Source organism: Pseudophryne corroboree, chromosome 1 (assembly GCF_028390025.1).
Source record: "Pseudophryne corroboree isolate aPseCor3 chromosome 1, aPseCor3.hap2, whole genome shotgun sequence".
In the NCBI taxonomy this organism is placed as follows: Eukaryota; Metazoa; Chordata; class Amphibia; order Anura; family Myobatrachidae; genus Pseudophryne; species Pseudophryne corroboree.
The window spans coordinates 698367406-698385431 of record NC_086444.1 but is presented as its reverse complement, the minus strand read 5'-3'; the positions used below and the strand labels follow the sequence as shown (position 1 = coordinate 698385431).

General features: G+C 46.1%; 1 protein-coding gene and 1 pseudogene across 1 annotated transcript in view; both read right to left on the bottom strand.

Annotated features, from left to right (window-relative positions):
- The window catches only part of REXO1 (RNA exonuclease 1 homolog), a 316981-nt gene that overhangs the window by 56992 nt on the left and 241963 nt on the right, over positions 1-18026 (bottom strand). The gene's annotated exons all lie outside the window — the stretch shown is intronic.
- LOC134940244 (5S ribosomal RNA) lies at positions 3730-3848 on the bottom strand (annotated as a pseudogene).

Genomic DNA, 18026 nt, shown 5'->3' with positions numbered 1-18026 from the left:
GGGGCCAGGTTGCTATGGCCCATAGATTTTCTGCCTGGCCACCAGATTATTGAGGGAGGAAGCAGATCCTCTTAGGCCCCAGCAGAGATTCGTAGGTATGCCTGTATTGTGTTGGCCATTTCCTGTGCCCGTCTGTCCCAACCTGTGCTGACTGTTGTGCCTGTCCGTCCCAGTCTGCCTTTTCCAAACTACGGCAGCATAGAGCTCTCTGATTTATGGTGGTAGTGATGTGTCCACGTGACTGTGGGGGAAGGGGAGGAATCTGTTGAATGATGTGGCTACAGGAAGAAGGGTTCAGTTTTTTGTTTTTGTTTTTTTTTGGGGGGGGGGGGGGGGATTAACGTGGACTGGCTCCAACACTGTCATCCTGGCTAATAAATTTTAGAAAAATCTGTCAAGCCCTGCCCTAAAGCTAGCATCTCAGAGGTGCTAGTGCAAAACAATTGGAAAACGATGAATGCATGCACTGAGGACCACAATGCAGTAGCTCAGTCAAGGAACCATATCAAGCCCCCGAGAAGGGTCCACCAACCACATCACTAGGGTTGCCCCCAAATCACACAACTGCATATATATTAAGGTGAAGGTCTGGTAGAAGACTGCCAAAAATCAAATATCGCAAGCTGATCTGTAGACAAACCAAAACCCTGCTCGTTAATATTAGCTAGCAAGAACCATGCAACTGCACAACAGAGACTCTGGGTTTCATTAGCGAAGATCGGCAGAGCCCGCTCAACATTTCAAAAACTGTAAGAATGGAGGATCCTGCTGGTCCATGGAAAATGGAACCAGGACAATAAGGACTGCGTCACTAATTTGTGTGTTATCCTTGAGCAGGGATCACGCAATCTCAGCATCGTTCCAATAGTGCGCCATCTAAGCAAGCACAGTTAAATAGAAAAGACTCTCCGGTTCACAACCCTGTTAAAGGCTGAATATAGGAATGTGTACCTATGACACAGGACAAAGTTCTGAACCACACATGATTGAAGACTATATAGGCTATCAAGTTCTGGACCCCACGTGCTTGAAGAGAACAGCCCAGATGAGCAATAGAAACCAAAATGTAAAATAAGGACCAGCTCCAAGTTGGAAGTTCAAACAACATGGAATGCTCTGTAGCAGTATATGGAAAGTCAAGTAAAAAGGACGACAGCATCTTGTAGAGCACTGGCCTAGTTATGGAACTTTCAAGGAACATAAAAAGGGTATAAGGCAGTTGGTCAGCAGAAGGTACACTATAAAACATATCAAGAAAAAAAAAAAAGAAGAGTTATGGTAGACTTACCTTTGTTAACTCTTTCTGCAAAGTATATAGGGTCCACAGGGAAACATTGGGGTGTAGTGGTGGATGAGTTATCCGGGCACCAAACAATTAAAGCTTTAGCTGTCCCAGGATGCATAGCTTCACTCCTCTATAACCCCACCTCCAGGCACTGGCAGCTCAGTTTTGCTAACCAGTCCAATGCAGGAAGCAGGAAGGAGAGAAGAAAGATGTTAAGCACATAACACATTCCCACAAACAGGAGAAGGAACCAGAGGCCAATGCCGTACAAACCCAGAGAGGCCAGGTGAGTCAGGGTGGGCGTCCTGTGGACCCTATGTACTTCGCAGAAAGAGTTAACAAAGGTAAGTCTACCATAACTCTTCTTTTCTGCAGCAGGGTACATAAGGCTTCCACAGGGAAACATCGGGGATGTCCCAAAGCAGTATGTCAAGGGATTAGACGCGCCTGAGCAGATAAGAGAATACAGCATCCAAAAAGAAGCATCCTGGGAGGCAAATGTATCAAAGGCATAAAAAAAACCCTAAGAAACGTGTGTACTGAAGACCCCATAGCTGCCTTGCACAACTGTTTGGCGGATGCCCCATGGCGTGCTGCACAAGGAGGTCTCACAGAACCAGGTAAAATGGGCAGAAAGATAAGCTTGAGTGTAAGCTTGTTCAATCACCATTCTAATCCATCTGGCCAGCGTCTGCTTATTAGCAGGCCAGCCGCGTTTGTGAAATCCAAAAAGGACAAAAAATGGATTCAGAACATCTAATGGAGGCAGTACGGTCCACACAGACACGTAAAGCCCTAACCACATCCAAAGAACGATCTTTAGCTGACAAGAGTCGAAGGCTGGAACCTCAATCTCATGGTTAAGGTGAAAAGAATAAACCACCTTAAGGCGGTAACTAGGTCTAGTTCGGAAAAACTGCTCTGTCACGGTGGAAAATTAAGAAAGGGGATGCGGGGGGGGGGGGGGGATTTGGATAATGCATCCAAGTCCGAAACCCTCCTTGCAGAAGCATTAGCCAGTAAGAAAAGAGCCTTGGCGGTGAGCCTTTTGAGGTCCACAGATTCAAGAGGTTTGAAGGGGGCCTCCTGAAGAGCCTCCAATAGAACAGACAGATCCCATGGAGCCACCGGAGGGACATACAGTAGGGAGGCTGAATGCGATTAACTCCCTGAAGGAACCTCTGAAGAAAACCAGAACTCTGGTTGTTCTGAGCTTAGTGGCATCATAGTGCTTAGCAGCACAACATGTGAAACAAGCGTGCCATAATCTATAATATATAAGGACAGAGGACGGTTTGTAGGCCTTCAGCATAGTTTGGACAACCGCCTCAGAAAAAACTTTTGACCTCAGGAGTGAAGCTTCAAGAGCCACGCCATCAAAAACAGCTGGGCCAGTCCGGGTGAAGACAAGGACCGTGACGTAGAAGGTCCTGTCGCTGAGGAAGTAGAACGGATTGCCCTGCAGAGAGTCCCTGGAGATCTAATAACCTGGGCCATGCTGGAGCGATGAGAATGAGTTTCCTCCTCCTTGTTTGAACATCCAAATAACCCGGGGCAGAAGTGACACCAGAGGCGAGATGTAGGGCAGGTGAAAGGTCCACGGGACCACCAGTGCGTCCACGAACGCTGCCTGAGGATCCCTAGTTCGATACCCAAAGACCGGAACCTTGTGATTGTGTCAAGAGGCCATGAGATCCACGTCCAGTAGACCCCATCTGTCTACCAAGAGTTGAAAGACCTCAGGATGAAGAGCCCACTCTCCTGCGTGAACATCCTGACTACTAAGGAAGCCTGCTTCCCAGTTAAATACACCCGGGATGAACACCACCGATATGGCCGGAAGATAGCGTTCCGCCCAACACAGGATCTTGGACACTTTCAACGTTGCCATGCGACTTTGAGTGCCGCCCTGATGGTTGATATAGGCCACCGTGGTGGCATTGTCCAACTGAACTTGAACTGGTCTCTTCTGCAGAATAGGACGAGACAGAGTAAGTGCATTGAACACTGCTCTCAACTCCAGTATATTGATTGGAAGCAGAGACTCTACCCTGGTCCAACGTCCCTGAAACGAGTGTTGCTCTGTCACTGCTCCAAAGTTCATATTACGTTAGGGAGCACGTGACCAGCCTATACGGTGAGGTCTATATGCCGTGATCCCTTGGACCTTCAGAAAATTCTGAAAGAAACTATAAATCTTTCTGATGTAGACCTGCTAATAGGTCAGTTAACAGGGACTCTTGGGTACTTTTTGGGATAATAATGACTATCATAGAATAACCCTGTTGATCCAAGGTAATCCCAGTATATTATACCTATAGGATACCATACTCAGTCTGATAACGGAGAGAATATCCACCTGTATTCAGTCAAGTTTAGATGGAAAGATAGACAAGTGGTGATTCTGCTGTCAGCGTTAGGCACAAAGTACGGTAATCAATATAGTTCTACTAAACTTGGTATTCCCAGGTGGTCCCCTATCCAAGTACTGACCAAGCACAACACTGCTTAGCTTCCAAGATCGAACGGTATTGGGCGTATACAGGGTGGTATGATAGTAGACAAACAATAAAATACTAAGCTAAGATCTTACCATCACAACCAAAAGTGGTATACAGGAAGGCACCAGATTTGAGAGAAAAATTAGTACACAATCCTATACCACCATCCAAGTCACAGCAGACAAAAATAGATGGTGTCACAAAGAGACAGGGTTTCCACCACTGTGGAACATGTATAGGATGTAGGACCTTCAAATTCCAGAACAACCAAAAGCATCACAGATTTCATATCAAACAGCACAGGACAATAACACAAGGACAGAGAAGAATGATCATGTTACACAAAGGGAGTAATATATTTAATCACATGCTCATGCGGACTCCAGTATTTTGGACGCACAATCAGAACATTAAAAGTCAGAATGTCAGAACACAAAGAATATTAAACGAGGTTACGACAAGCACAGTATATCACAACACTTTAAAGAAAAACACAACCAGGATCCGACATGTGAAATTCATGATACAACAAGTATCAAACAATTGGCGGGGAGGGGATTTTCTTGAAAAAATTAATAGGGAAGAACTCAAATGGATCTTCACTCTCAAAACCCTCACACCGAGAGGTTTAAACATAGAATACAACATTACCTCACTAATGTAATTATACACTAATATCAACGATTCTGGCTCTCCACCACAAGCAACAAATAAATAAATAAATAATAAAAATAAAAATACAATACATAAAGATATAGTTATTCGAAAGAAGTAAGGGACACAGATTCACAAAACTTTTATTCAATAGGACCAAAACATGTAGTTTTCTGACAATTGTAGGCATTTAGTCAGACAACCAGGGTTAAACATCAAAAATAGCTCCAGTACTTAGGATGAACAGTACACAATAAAGGGGTAACATACATCACACTCAAATACAATACAGTGAACTATTCAACCACTTCAAATTCACTCACACCACAGCGTCATCAATAATACATAAACTGCAACTCAATTGTTTATCTACCATCCATTTCTACCATTCTTTTCTTCCACCATTTAAGTGCAAACATATAGTCATGGAGACATATATAGATGGTATGACCATTTTTATTTGCAGACGGGACCTGAAGAAGGACGAGAACAGCGGCTGCTGGACCTACACGGGTACAGAGACGAGACGGACTGGGGAAGCAAGGACACCGGAGGACACGGGCACGGAAGCTGAGCCGGCACCGGCGCACCGAACGCAGTGTACACACAATATCGTCACCCCAAAGGGTTTGACAGGCAGGACGCTGCACTAGTCATCATACCCTTAACACATTAACAACCCCACAGAAACTCAGAAGTCACATAGGTAATGTACACACCTATGGTAAAGGTGAACCCCTAAAAAGGTACACACGACATTCACCCCAGTAGGGGATCTTCTGAACACGAGTATACATCTAGGAGGGTATACCACAAAAAGGGTGTTCTGCAGGACACACCTGATAAGGACTACAGCTGAATACTCTGAATACTCTGAATAAAATGCGACACACCACAACACTTGTCATCCACCCCCCCCCCCCCCCCCCCCTTCTGTTAGAGTGCGCTGACCATACCCTTGAAACAATACTATACAGGAGGCAGGACACCGCCAGGTTTAGCAGTACCATATCCCCATTTTCCTCCCCTAGTGAGCGCAGTTCTCCACCCATTTTACAAAAAGAAACAATAAAATAAGACTCAGGGATCACTGATGAGAGTGCACCTAATGAGTAGCGTTACATGGAGAGAGTTTAATCCAGAGAAGAAAAAGAAAAGCAAAAGAAGGCTCTGTTGCCGGCGTAAAACAGAGGGAATGTGATGCGCATCACAAACCTGAATCCGTTCCACACCCTCTGAATCGTCTGTGAAAGTCCATATATAGATTCGTGGGAAACAACTTAGTGTTACATATTATACAGGTTGAGTATCCCATATCCAAATATTCCGAAATACGGAATATTCCGAAATACGGACTTTTTTGAGTGAGAGTGAAATAGTGAAACCTTTGTTTTTTGATGGCTCAATGTACACAAACTTTGTTTAATACACAAAGTTATTAAAAATATTGTATTAAATGACCTTCAGGCTGTGTGTATAAGGTGTATATGAAACATAAATTAATTGTGTAAATGTAGACACACTTTGTTTAATGCACAGTTATAAAAAATATTGGCTAAAATGACCTTCAGGCTGTGTGTATAAGGTGTATATGTAACATAAATGCATTCTGTGCTTAGACTTAGGTCCCATCACCATGATATCTCATTATGGTATGCAATTATTCCAAAATACGGAAAAATCCGATATCCAAAATACCTCTGGTCCCAAGCATTTTGGATAAGGGATACTCAACCTGTACTTAAAGCATGAAATAGAGATCATGCAGATGTACAAACAAGTATGTTGTCTTAATAGTATCTAGACTGCTTTATCTTATTGTAACTGCAATCAATCTAATAAATCAAAATGCCTGTGTTCACTGTTTGCGAGTCCACAGGGGACAATAATGTAGATCAGGCAAGTAGGAATACTGATTAGGAAAGACCATTCTGAACATCGGTTATTTCAATGAGTTGCATATAGAGTATCACATGTACATATAGTGTTATCAGCATTTCCAATGAATTGCATCTAAGGTATTGCTAATACATGTTTTTTTACCAGAACCTATGTGGTCAGGAACGCCAGGTCGGCTGAAGCCGCTATGTCCCAAGATTTTGCCGGGTGGAGGAGGAAGGAACAGAATATGCACCTGGTTCTCTTCTCTTCCTATTGTGTAATCCTTGTATACCCACTAACTATGGGTGCAGCACCAAATTGACAGCATCAAGGGGACTCCCTTCATACAGAAAATTTTGGTTCTTACCAATCAACTGTGATAATCTTCAGACTGCTGCGGTGTCACTCCCCTCCTGTACAGTACTCGACCATGTCAAAAGATGACACCTTCAGACGGAGAATTTGCATCGCCGAGCGTATAGACACTCGAGGACGGTGAAGGAAGTGACGTATTTTGGTCTGCATTTTCAGAACTTTGTCTGGTGATAGATACAGTCTTTGGCTGTGAGTGTCCAGAAGCACCCCTAGGTGTACCATGCTCTGAGACGGAACCAAGGAGGACTTTTTCCAATTTATCAGCCAACCGTGGGACTGTAGGAAGGTTACAGTCAGTTGGGATGACGGAGGACTTCCAGTGAGTTCGCCATAATCAGCAAGTCAACCTGGTACAGAAGGATTGTCTGCCCCTGACGGAGATGGGCCGTCATGACGGCCATAACCTTAGCAAAGATGCAAGGAGCCGGGCCAGGCCAGGCCAAACAGCAGAGCCTGAACTTGGTAGTGTAGGTTGCCAATAGCAACTGCAGGAACTGCTGGTGTGAAGTGGCAATAGGAATATGCAGATACGCATCCCGTATATCCAGGGAGACCATGTAGTCCCAATGTTCAAAGGCCAGAACCATTGAACGCAAAGTTTCCATGCAAAACTTGGAAACTGTCACAAACTTGTTCAAAGATTTGAGGTTGAGAATAGGCAGGTGTGACCCGTTGGGTTTTGGAACCAAAAAGAGAGACGAGTAGTAGCCTCGGCCCCTCTGGGACCGAGGAACCGGCACAATCACTCCCGAGTGTAGGAGAGAACAGACCACACAGTTTGCAAGATTTGCGCCTCTATCTGGTTCGATGGTAGGCACGTGGTGAAGTATTGGTGAGGACATCCCTTGAACGAGATGGCGTACCCGTGAGAGACAACTTCTAGCACCCAAGAGTCTGAAGTGGTCGTGTGCCAAACCTGATCGAAGTGCAGAAGTTGACCTTCCACCCTGGAATCCCCCCCCCCCCCAGGGGGAGGCCCACCCCGTCAGGCTGCGGGCTTGTCAGATTTTGCGGCCATTGACGTGCTGCCCAGGACTGTTCGGCCTTGGAAGATTTGGAATGGCAAGATTGTCTATGGCATGGGTCTTCAACCTGTGGCCCTCCAGCTGATTTTTAGCAAAACTGTTGTACGGCATGCTGGAATGTGTAGTTCCACAGCAGTTGGGAGGGCCGCAGGTTGAAGAACCATGGTCTAGGGAATGAATGACCCTTTGCCTTTCCCTGTGGCCTTCTGAGCAGAGTTAGTTGGTTGAAGAAAGGATGTCTTGGCTTCCGACAAAGACAATCTTATATAATTCCTCCCCAAAAAGAATATCCCTTGTGAAAGGGAGAATTTCTAAGGTCTTCTTGGAATCTAGGTCCACCTTCCAAGGCTTCAACCACAGAATATGGCGCGCCAGAATGGACGTAGCAGACGCCTTGGCAGCCAACACTCCAGACTCAGATGATGCTTCCTGAATATAGTAAGAAGAGTTTTAATATGAGACAGGTATTGTCAGCAATCCTCAGAAATATCCACAGGCAGCTCCTTTTCCAGTGCCTGAGACCAAGTTTTGTAGCCTCAGCGGCCCAAGAAGCAACTATAGTGGGTCTATGAATGGTCCCGGTAAGGGAGTAAATAAGAATTTACTTACCGATAATTCTATTTCTCATAGTCCGTAGTGGATGCTGGGGACTCCGAAAGGACCATGGGAATAGCGGCTCCGCAGGAGACTGGGCACAAAAGTAAAAAGCTTTAGGACTACCTGGTGTGCACTGGCTCCTCCCCCTATGACCCTCCTCCAAGCCTCAGTTAGGATACTGTGCCCGGACGAGCGTACACAATAAGGAAGGATTTTGAATCCCGGGTAAGACTCATACCAGCCACACCAATCACACCGTACAACTTGTGATCTGAACCTAGTTAACAGCATGATAACAGAAGGAGCCTCTGAAAAGATGGCTCACAACAACAATAACCCGATTTTTGTAACAATAACTATGTACAAGTAATGCAGACAATCCGCACTTGGGATGGGCGCCCAGCATCCACTACGGACTATGAGAAATAGAATTATCGGTAAGTAAATTCTTATTTTCTCTAACGTCCTAGTGGATGCTGGGGACTCCGAAAGGACCATGGGGATTATACCAAAGCTCCCAAACGGGCGGGAGAGTGCGGATGACTCTGCAGCAGCGAATGAGAGAACTCCAGGTCCTCCTCAGCCAGGGTATCAAATTTCTAGAATTTAGCAAACGTGTTTGCCCCTGACCAAGTAGCTGCTCGGCAAAGTTGTAAAGCCGAGACCCCTCGGGCAGCCGCCCAAGATGAGCCAACTTTCCGTGTGGAATGGGCTTTTACAGATTTTGGCTGTGGCAGGCCTGCCACAGAATGTGCAAGCTGAATTGTACTACAAATCCAACGAGCAATCGTCTGCTTAGAAGCAGGAGCACCCAGCTTGTTGGGAGCATATAGGATAAACAGCGAATCAGATTTTCTGACTCCAGCCGTCCTGGAAACATATTTTCAGGGCCCTGACTACGTCCAGCAACTTGGAATCCTCCAAGTCCCTAGTAGCCGCAGGCATCACAATAGGCTGGTTTAAGTGAAAAGCTGAAACCACCTTAGGGAGAAATTGAGGACGAGTCCTCAATTCTGCCCTGTCCGTATGAAAAATTAGGTAAGGGCTTTTATAGGATAAAGCCGCCAATTCTGAGACACGCCTGGCTGAAGCCAGGGCTAACAGCATTACCACTTTCCATGTGAGATATTTTAAGTCCACAGTGGTGAGTGGTTCAAACCAATGTGATTTTAGGAATCCCAAAACTACATTGAGATCCCAAGGTGCCAACTGGAGGCACAAAAGGAGGCTGTATATGCAGTACTCCCTTGACCAACGTCTGAACTTCAGGAACAGAAGCCAGTTCTTTTTGGAAGAATATTGACAGGGCCGAAATTTGAACCTTAATGGACCCTAATTTGAGGCCCATTGACAGTCCTGTTTGCAGGAAACGCAGGAAACGACCCAGTTGAAATTCCTCTGTAGGGGCCTTCCTGGCCTCGCACCACGCAACATATTTACGCCAAATACGGTGATAATGTTGCACAGTTACATCCTTCCTGGCTTTGATCAGGGTAGGGATGACTTCATCCGGAATGCCTTTTTCCTTAGGGATCCGGCGTTCAACCGCCATGCCGTCAAACGCAGCCGCGGTAAGTCTTGGAACAGACATGGTCCCTGCTGGAGCAGGTCCTTTCTTAGAGGTAGAGGCCACGGGTCTTCCGTGAGCATCTCTTGAATTTCCGGGTACCAAGTCCTTCTTGGCCAATCCGGAGCCACGAGTATAGTCTTTACTCCTCTCCTTCTTATGATTCTCAGTACTTTTGGTATGAGAGGAAGAGGAGGGAACACATACACTGACTGGTACACCCACGGTGTTACCAGAGCGTCCACAGCTATTGCCTGAGGGTCCCTTGACCTGGCGCAATATCTGTCCAGTTTTTTGTTGAGGCGGGACGCCATCATGTCCACCTTTGGTTTTTCCCAACGGTTCACAATCATGTGGAAGACTTCTGGGTGAAGTCCCCACTCCCCCGGGTGAAGATCGTGTCTGCTGAGGAAGTCTGCTTCCCAGTTGTCCACTCCCGGAATGAACACTGCTGACAGTGCTATCACATGATTCTCCGCCCAGCGAAGAATCCTTGCCACTTCCATCATTGCCCTCCTGCTTCTTGTGCCGCCCTGTCTGTTTACGTGGGCGACTGCCGTGATGTTGTCCGACTGGATCAACACCGGCTGACCCTGAAGCAGAGGTCTTGCCTGACTTAGGGCATTGTAAATGGCCCTTAGTTCCAGGATATTTATGTGAAGTGACGTTTCCATGCTTGACCACAAGCCCTGGAAATTTCTTCCCTGTGTGACCGCTCCCCAGCCTCTCAGGCTGGCATCCGTGGTCACCAGGACCCAATCCTGAATGCCAAATCTGCGGCCCTCTAGGAGATGAGCACTCTGTAACCACCACAGGAGAGACACCCTTGTCCTTGGAGACAGGGTTAACCGCTGATGCATTTGAAGATGCGATCCGGACCATTTGTCCAGCAGATCCCACTGAAAAGTTCTTGCGTGGAATCTGCCGAATGGAATCGCTTCGTAAGAAGCCACCATCTTTCCCAGAACCCTTGTGCATTGATGTACTGACACTTGGCCTGGTCTTAGGAGGTTCCTGACTAGGTCGGATAACTCCTTGGCTTTCTCCTCCGGGAGAAACACCTTTTTCTGTACTGTGTCCAGAATCATCCCTAGGAACAGCAGACGTGTCGTCGGAATCAGCTGCGATTTTGGAATATTTAGAATCCATCCGTGCTGTCGTAGTACTACTTGAGATAGTGCTACTCCGACCTCTAACTGTTCTCTGGACCTTGCCCTTATCAGGAGATCGTCCAAGTAAGGGATAATTAAGACGCCTTTTCTTCGAAGAAGAATCATCATTTCGGCCATTACCTTGGTAAAGACCCGGGGTGCCGTGGACAATCCAAACGGCAGCGTCTGAAACTGATAGTGACAGTTCTGTACCACAAACCTGAGGTACCCTTGGTGAGAAGGGCAAATTGGGACATGGAGGTAAGCATCCTTGATGTCCAGAGACACCATATAGTCCCCTTCTTCCAGGTTCGCTATCACTGCTCTGAGTGACTCCATCTTGAACTTGAACCTTTTTATGTAAGTGTTCAAGGATTTCAGATTTAAAATGGGTCTCACCGAGCCGTCCGGCTTCGGTACCACAAACAGCGTGGAATAATACCCCTTTCCCTGTGGTAGGAGGGGTACCTTGATTATCACCTGCTGGGAATACAGCTTGTGAATGGCTTCCAATACCGCCTCCCTGTCGGGGGGAGACGTTGGTAAAGCAGACTTCAGGAACCGGCGAGGGGGAGACGTCTCAAATTCCAATTTGTACCCCTGAGATACTACCTGCAGGATCCAGGGGTCCACTTGCGAGTGAGCCCACTGCGCGCTGAAATTCTTGAGACGGGCCCCCACCGTGCCCGAGTCCGCTTGTAAGGCCCCAGCGTCATGCTGAGGACTTGGCAGAAGCGGGGGAGGGCTTCTGTTCGTGGGAAGAGGCTGTCTGCTGCAGTCTTTTTCCCCTTCCTCTGCCCCGGGGCAGATATGAGTTGCCTTTTGCCCGCTTGCCCTTATGGGGACGAAAGGACTGAGCCTGAAAAGACGGTATCTTTTTCTGCTGCGAGGTGACTTGGGGTAAAAAGGTGGATTTTCCAGCCGTTGCCGTGGCCACCAGGTCCGATAGACCGACCCCAAATAACTCCTCCCCTTTATACGGCAATACTTCCATATGCCGTTTGGAATCCGCATCCCCTGACCACTGTCGCGTCCATAATCCTCTTCTGGCAGAGATGGACATCGCACTTACTCTTGATGCCAGAGTGCAAATATCCCTCTGTGCATCTCGCATATATAGAAATGCATCCTTTAAATGCTCTATAGTCAATAATATATTGTCCCTGTCCAGGGTATCAATATTTTCAGTCAGGGAATCCGACCAAGCCACCCCAGCACTGCACATCCAGGCTGAGGCGATTGCTGGTCGCAGTATAATACCAGTATGTGTGTATATACTTTTAAGGATAATTTTCCAGCTTCCTATCAGCTGGTTCCTTGAGGGCGGCCGTATCAGGGGACGGTAACGCCACTTGTTTTGATAAGCGTGTGAGCGCCTTATCTACGCTAGGGGGTGTTTCCCAACGCGCCCTAACCTCTGGCGGGAAAGGGTATAATGCCAATAACTTTTTAGAAATTAGCAGTTTTTTATCGGGGGAAACCCACGCTTCATCACACACCTCATTTAATTCATCTGATTCGGGAAAAACTACGGGTAGTTTTTTCACACCCCACATAATACCCTTTTTTGTGGTACTTGTAGTATCAGAAATGTTCAAAACCTCCTTCATTGCCGTGATCATGTAACGTGTGGCCCTACTGGAAAATACGTTTGTTTCCTCACCGTCGACACTGGAGTCAGTGTCCGTGTCTGTATCGACCTGAGGTAACGGGCGCTTTAGAGCCCCTGACGGTGTTTGAGACGCCTGTACAGGTATTAACTGATTTGCCGGCTGTCTCATGTCGTCAACAGTCTTTTGTAAAGTGCTGACACTATCACGTAATTCTTTCCATAAGACCATCCAGTCAGGTGTCGACTCCCTAGGGGGTGACATCACTAACACAGGCAATTGCTCCGCCTCCACACCATTTTCCTCCTCATACATGTCGACACAACGTACCGACACACAGCACACACACAGGGAATGCTCTGACAGAGGACAGGACCCCACTAGCCCTTTGGGGAGACAGAGGGAGAGTTTGCCAGCACACACCAGAGCGCTATATATATACAGGGATAACCTTATATAAGTGTTTTTCCCTAATATAGCTGCTGTATATATTTATATGCCAATTTAGTGCCCCCCCTCTCTTGTTTTACCCTGTTTATGTAGTGCAGGACTGCAGGGGAGAGTCAGGGAGCCTTCCTCCAACGGAGCTGTGAGGAAAAAATGGCGCCAGTGTGCTGAGGAGATAGGCTCCGCCCCTTTTTCGGCGGCCTTTCTCCCGCTTTTTTATGTAAAAATAGGCAGGGGTTAAATACATCCATATAGCCCAGGAGCTATATGTGATCTATTTTTTGACAAAAAGGTGTTTTTATTGCGTCTCAGGGCGCCCCCCCCAGCGCCCTGCACCCTCAGTGACCGGAGTGTGAAGTGTGCTGAGAGCAATGGTGCACAGCTGCAGTGCTGTGCGCTACCTTATTGAAGACAGGACGTCTTCTGCCGCCGATTTTCCGGACCTCTTCCGTCTTCTGGCTCTGTAAGGGGGACGGCGGCGCGGCTCTGGGACCCATCCATGGCTGGGCCTGTGATCGTCCCTCTGGAGCTAATGTCCAGTAGCCTAAGAAGCCCAATCCACTCTGCACGCAGGTGAGTTCGCTTCTTCTCCCCTTAGTCCCTCGGTGCAGTGAGCCTGTTGCCAGCAGGTCTCACTGAAAATAAAAAAACCTACTTTAAACTTTTACACTAAGCAGCTCAGGAGAGCCCCTTAGCCTGCACCCGTCTCGTTCGGGCACAAAAATCTAACTGAGGCTTGGAGGAGGGTCATAGGGGGAGGAGCCAGTGCACACCAGGTAGTCCTAAAGCTTTTTACTTTTGTGCCCAGTCTCCTGCGGAGCCGCTATTCCCATGGTCCTTTCGGAGTCCCCAGCATCCACTAGGACGTTCGAGAAAATAGATTTCAGGCAACCCTCAACACGTTTAACTGTCGGTTCCTTCAGAGAGGTGACAGTAGTAACAAGCAGAGCGGATGACACCACGAGGCGTGTGACATAAGAATCTACCGGCGGTAGGTTTTCCCATTTGTTACCTAGATCTGCTGGTAGAGGATAAAAGGCCAAAGACCTTTTAGAGACTGGGAACTTTTTACCTGGAATAGTCCAGGGTTCCCGTCTGATTTCCAGTAAATAATCAGAGTGGAGTAATTCGGCTTTAACAAACTTCTGCTTTTTAAACACATCAGTTTTCTTAGCCACTGTAGTGGATTCCTCCTCGTCTGAGAGTTGGAGAATACGCTTAATAGCATCCACAAGGGCAGGGACATCTACAGACATAGTAGCTTCCTCATGGGCGCACAGGAGTCTGTGTCAGACTGTATGCTCCCCCTCCTCTTCAGTTGAGACATCAGAGAGGAGTGTGGATTGTGAGGATGAAGTAGTCCGCTTCGAGAAACTAGAGACACCTTTGTGCCCTAATGGAGCCTTATGTCTATTCAATGACTGATTTAGTTGTTGCAGTTGATTAGACAAATTATCCACCCACGGACGATTTGCCATAAGTACCACATTGGGTGTAAAGTTACAGGTGGAACCATAGGGGGCGCAAGGCATTCCAGAGTACCCAGGAGTGTTGAAAAGGCTGCCCATGGTGGCATCTGTGTGGGGGCAGGAGCAGCAGACTGGCTGGGAGGTGTATAACAAACAGTACAAAGACCGTCATTGAACATATCCTCCTCAGATAAACAGGCTGAGCACACTCTGCAGGAGTAATACTCCTGTTTGCGCCCTTACTTGTTAGACATCGTAGTATACAGTACAATAAATGAAATGCAAGAAGCACAGGGTATTATGTGACTGCAAAACACACAAACACATTATATATCCATAACCATAAATGGCAACGCACAGCCCTTACATAAAGCTAGAGAATGGTATCATGGTATCATAATTTAACCCTTTTGGGGCAATAACGTTCAGCCTATGAGTCCACTTTGCTTCTCTCTTAAGCAACATGTTGGATACGATTCCCTCATTTCATGTTCCTGCTTTATGTTACATCATGCTTGTGTTGTTATCACGATTATGCATTATCATGTTTATGTACCTTAATTGGTGGTACTACTAGATTTTTAACAGGGTGACACTAGGGGGGTAATTCCAAGTTGATCGCAGCAGGAAATTTTTTAGCAGTTGGGCAAAACCATGTGCACTGCAGGGGGGGCAGATATAACATTTGCAGAGAGAGTTAGATTTTGGTGGGTTATTTTGTTTCTGTGCAGGGTTAATACTGGCTGCTTTATTTTTACACTACAATTTAGATTTCAGTTTGAACAAACCCCACCCAAATAGAACTCTCTCTGCACATGTTACATCTGCCCCCCTGCAGTACACATGGTTTTGCCCAATTGCTAACAAAGTTCCTGCTGCGATCAACTCAAAATTAGGCCCTATATCTGCTGTGTTGTAATCTATTGGTAATTTACCATCTATGCAAATGTTAGGAATTGTCCATTTTATGCCTAATATGCCTGTGCGAGTATACTATTGTATCATTGTCACTATGACAACCAGCACTAGCCGTGATTGCGTGCTGACGTTTTGCACCTGGGCTGAGGACTTAGCAGTATGTCTGTGTATTTACTGTTTAGATTCTGCCGTGACGACCAGACGTGCGGCGCGCCTGTGCACGCTGACGTCATGTTCCCGCGCCAGTGACCGGGTCGGGCTCCCGCGCTGGAGAACGCGGACAATCTGTGCATGTCCACTTGTATTTCGGGGGGTATAAGGTAAGCTTGTTTTTGCACTGTTTGTATTCTTGACAAAAATCCTGTGGGGATTGAAACGTTGAAACTACTGACCTGGGTGTCCGTGAGTCTCTTTTCTTGAAGAAAAATGTATTTCAGTGCCGCACCTCTGCTAAGCTTTATATATATATATATATATATATATATATATATATATATATACACATACACACACACACACACACACACACACACACACACACACACATATATATATATATATATACATACACATACATACATACATACATGCATATACACACACACACACACACACACACACACACACGTGGCTAAAAGTGCAGACACTTTTTGAAATGTGAATGCTTTTCAACTTGGAATGCTTATAAAAACTGTTACACTTCATGCAGTGCAATGATTCATATATGACATGAAAGGAAATTTTATGCTGAATTCAACACAATAAGACAGAGGTGAAATATTTGCATTACAAGGGAAGTTATGCAGTGAAAACACTTAGGGTGAAAATGCCTGTGTACTTATGATGTCACTGTCCAAGCAGTATTTTGTTGGGTATCCTTTATTTTTCAAGACAGCAGCACAGCGAGGTGGCATTGAGCCAACCAATGTTTGGAGCTCTTCCTTCGTTATTATGTGGTGCCATGAGACAATTATAGCCTCAATTAATTCTCTTTTATTGGATAGACGCCTCAGATGTACCAGTTTTTTCAAACGGAACCACAAATGTTCTATGGGGTTCAGGTCTGGGCTGTTTCCTGGCCATCCCAGCACCTGTATGTCATTCTCCATGAACCACTGTTTGCATATCCGTGCAGTGTGGCAGGGAGCTGAATCCTGCTGGAAAGAAATGGGCCATTATCTGGAAAAAGATCTGTTATATAAGGTAGAAGTTTTCGTTGTAGGATGGTGTCAATGTACTTTCTGCTGTTCAGTGTGTAATCTATGACATGAAGGCGGCCTACAGCATCTGCAGTCATACATGCCCAGATCATAACACTTGTTGGATTCTTTGTTGTCACTTGAATGCAATCTGGATGTGCCTCTTCCCTGATGTGACGTCTCACATATTTTCTCCCATCACTACCAAATATCGATATCTTAGTTCCGTCACTCCATATCACTTGTTTCCACTGACCTTCTGTCCACGCAATTTGTTCTTTTGCCCACTGTATTCGTTTCTGCCACTGCTTTTTATTCAGGAATGGCTTTTTTTCAGGGAATCCTACCTTTTAGGCCAACCTCCGTTAGTCTTCTCCGTACTGTTCTTGCACTGACAAAAACACCAGGCGCACTTAGTTCACTGCTAATGGCCGCAGATGACATCCATTTGTCCTGACGCAAATTTGTTTTATTCTCCTAACAGCTGTTGTGCACTTTTTCCAGCCTTTTCCTTCTTTGTTTTGTATAGATTGTGTTTCCTGATAGTGTTAACAAAACTTTCGTACTCCTGATGTTGTCACATTCCCACCAACTTCTCTCTCAATTGCTGCATACAAAAGACCATTTTCACATAACAGCACAATCCTGGATGTCTTCCTGGGTGACCAGTCACCACTTTGCCTGGATGACATTGTTGTATTATTTTTACACCGTTCAATAGCACCAAACACACACAAACACCCATCCGTAATTGCACTTCAGTAACCAACTTTATTCTGCAAAATGAAACCGCCAAACTGACCTTTCCCACCTTTGAACCTGACCTTGCACCTGCTCATAAACGACAGCTGATTGGTCCTCAGAATGACTATTCCGATTGACTGGTAATAGCTGTTACTACAATCCGCTTCTTGAATCTCACGCATCTGTGCTTCTTTGTCTGACTGACAGTAGCATAACTTCCCTTGTAAAGCAAATATTTGACCTCTGTTTATTGTGTTGAAATCAGCATTAAATTTCCTTTTATTTGATATATGAATCATGTACACACACATAACCACAGGTATGAATAACAGCGATAGCTATCTAAAGGCCCATACACACTAGAGGAAAAAGGGAAAGATCTTGCTCAGAAGGGCCGAGCTGAGCAAGATCTTTCACAATCTCGTCTAGTGTGTACACTAAATGTCGTTAACGATGCGCGATCCCGCGCATCGTTAATGACCCCCCTCCCTCGTCTCAACACGTACAGACGAGGGGGGTCCTCGATAACGACAGCCATGCTGCATGGCAGATGCAGCATGGCCGTGGTCCCCCCTTTTTCCATGTCAACCTAATGACAGTGTC